This window comes from Colobus angolensis, unplaced genomic scaffold, assembly GCF_000951035.1.
Source record: "Colobus angolensis palliatus isolate OR3802 unplaced genomic scaffold, Cang.pa_1.0 Scaffold174, whole genome shotgun sequence".
Taxonomy (NCBI): domain Eukaryota; kingdom Metazoa; phylum Chordata; class Mammalia; order Primates; family Cercopithecidae; genus Colobus; species Colobus angolensis.
The window spans coordinates 3,082,878-3,086,129 of record NW_012114866.1 but is presented as its reverse complement, the minus strand read 5'-3'; positions in this window follow the sequence as shown (position 1 = coordinate 3,086,129).

Genomic DNA, 3,252 nt, shown 5'->3' with positions numbered 1-3,252 from the left:
TTTTTTGTATTTTTAGTAGAGACGGGGTTTCACCGTGTTAGCTAGGATGGTCTTGATCTCCTGACCTCGTGATCTGCCCTCCTTGGCCTCCCAAAGTACTGGGATTACAGGCATGAGCCACTGCGCCCAGCCTGTTGTCCCCTTTTATACACCAGAAACACATTTGGGACTTAAGTGAGTTGCTAAAGATCACAAAACAAATAGGTTGCAAAACATGATTCAAACCTAGTGTTGACTGACCCAGACCCAATATCTTGACAGCCACATTGAGGCCAGAGAAGGTAGGGCTGAGAGTATTCTTGTTTATATGGTTATAAGCTTATAAAAGGAAAGCTTCTTACTATAATGATAGATTTAGTTTTTTAATAATAAAAATCACACACACAAAATCACATAGGACTATTTTCCTCGAATTGCCATTCTGTTTCATGTCTGGAATCAAATAATAATGAATGACTCCAATTCTTTCAATAGTAAAACTTTTCACTCAACCAGCTAGCTGATTAGTCATTAACACTTGCTGAGCATACACAGTACAGGATGGTAAACTTGAAGTGAAATTAAAACATCAGTCTCAACTTCTTGGACCCTCGAGGAAAAGCAGCTGGTAAAATAGAGAGGGAAAAAGACTTCTAGATCTACTTGGTGTTTCTGACTGGTGCTGGGGAGAGCCCAGAAAGATTTTTAGGTTACAGTGGCCCTTCAGTGATTCAGATCCATCCTTTTTTCCCAATGGCATCTAGCCTCAGTCAGAAAGCTTTGCTGAGCCCAGTGCTCTGCAGACAGCCCTTCCCTTATGGCAAGTGCCTCTCTGGGGCCCTTGTTCTTCTTTCCTGCTGATAATTCTCAGTGAGTACCATCCCAATCCATTTGGGGACCTCTAACCTAGGACCTCAAAGATAAAGGGTCAAAGCCTCTTTTCCTTTTCTTTTTTCAGGGTGGCTTCCTTGCAGAACTCCAGGGGTACCATCCACATTGTGCCCCTCAGAACATGTCCATCGCAATCTATTACAATATGCATGGTGTCCCCTGAAGTTGTGCAGCTTAGCACTGACTCACCTACTTAACCCCAGCCTTCCATCCCAAGGGAATGGGAAAGAACAGATATTTCAAGACCAAGTCATCATATTATTCCTTCTTCCAAGGCAGTAGGTCTCTTGTAGTAATGTAATTCACTCAAGTGATTCTTGCAAAATAAAGATCTATTCAAATGTGATTTTCCAAAGCTGTTTTTTAAATAAAATGCATTTTCTGCTCCTCCAGGTGCCTTATTACACAAATAATAATAGCTATCATTTATTCGGCAGACATGGTACTAATGCTTTACATGCATTATCTCATCTCTGTTGCAGAAGAATTTGAGTCTAATAGTGGAGCTAAAAAATGCAGAAATTATAGTACAAGGTGGAATGTGAAAAAGATCACATGAGTGAGGTAAGTGCAAAGCACCAGGGGAGCTCAGAGGAGGGGGGATTATTTCCAACCAGAGAAGCTGATGCAGCCAACATTCAACAAATAATTATTGTGTGCCTGTTACATCTTTGTCTCAAGAATCTTACATTCCATTGAGAAAAGGACAAGGAAACAGATCATCTCAATAGTGAGATGTCATTTGATGACTGCAGTTGAGCCATCAAGGGAAGCTCCTTGGAAGAGGCAGTACATGAACTATAGGTACTGAAGGTTTGGGGGACTTCTGAATAGACCAGGATGGGGATCCCTGATATCTCAAGGGTTGCACCTGGATCTCATTATACCAGTCCCATCCTCTAGAAGAGAGAGAGAGAGAAACAAGGAGTTGTTCTCCATTCATTTCTCCATTCATTTCTCCTCTGAGGTCTCAGTTTTGAAGACTTTAATGGTAACCAGTCCTTCCCCTTTGTACAACTGGCTTTTCTCCCACTGCAGAGTGCACTGCACTTTGCTTAACTCCATTCAGTTTGTGACCTCTTCTCCAATTTACCAATTCTGATTCACATGCTCCATCTTTCTCCCACAGAGAAGAAACAGCCGGCTTTTGGACTTCCAAACCTCCTGGAAAAAAGCCAAGCTCCCATAAACTGCAGCATGATTGTGTGAATTAAAATGTCCACATGATATCAACCGTGCAGTTACTCCAAAGTTTATTTTGGAAAATATTACATTTGGAAAATGGGAAGCATTCCAGAGTATTCCCTTACCTTGAAATATCAGTAGACACAAGGGTATTTTGAGATCATTTCTTGGTTAAAAGTTAGCAAATAATCTGTACAATTAGACACATAAAATTGCCTTAAATAACATTAGTTAAGGACTCTGGGGCTTAAAAATTTCTATAGAGTATTTGTTGAGAAATTTGGGACAAAGGCTATAATTTTAACTCACTGAAGCAAACTTTCAAAATGCCTTTGAGTTAACTCCCAGTTGACTTTTATTGCACATTTCACTTCCAATCATCAATGATGAGACCTTGGTCAGTTGCATGTTTCCCAAAATCTTACATGCTTCAAACTCTATCCCTCTGGCTATAAGAGGCAAAAGAGTTTAGAGTCCTAGTGAGAACTGTATCCAAACCCTAACAGCCCAGGCATCCAAGGACCCAAGGGGCCTATACATTTCTCCCTTACTCTCCTCTTCCATCCTTTTCTTCTCAGCTTAGTTTTGCAGTGCTAAAGCCACAAGAGGAGAGGTTCTACAAGGTCAGATGTCCCAGGGAGATCTTATTGATGCACCTCTTTCTCTAATGCAGCCCAGTTCCCAATGCCTATGATATATTTGCAGTGGCTACAATACAAATTAGATTGGAGGGCCTTAAGAAAAAAGGCCTAGAATGATAAACAGGTTACAGTCCTTGTATATTTATTCTGGCTTTGAAATATGAAAAGGCCTGAAACTCAATATTGTTCATTATCTCATTTATGAAAAAGAAAACCCAGTGCGTGTGTGTGTGTGTATGTGTGTGTGTGTGTAAATGCATAAAGAAAATGGTTACCTCTGGGAAAGAAAGGGTAATTAGACAAGAGTAAAGGCAGACTCTTAAATGTATATATATAGAGATAGATAAACACACTTTTTTTTTTTTTTTGAGATGGAGTCGTGCTCTGTCACCAGGCTGGAGTGCAATGGTGCAATCTCAGCTCACTGCAACCTCTAACTCCCTGGTTCAAGCAATTCTCCCGCCTCAGCCTCCTGAGTAACTGGGACTACAGGTGTGCACCACCATGCCTGGCTAGTTTTTGTATTTTTAGTAGAGATGGGTTTTCAGCATGTTGA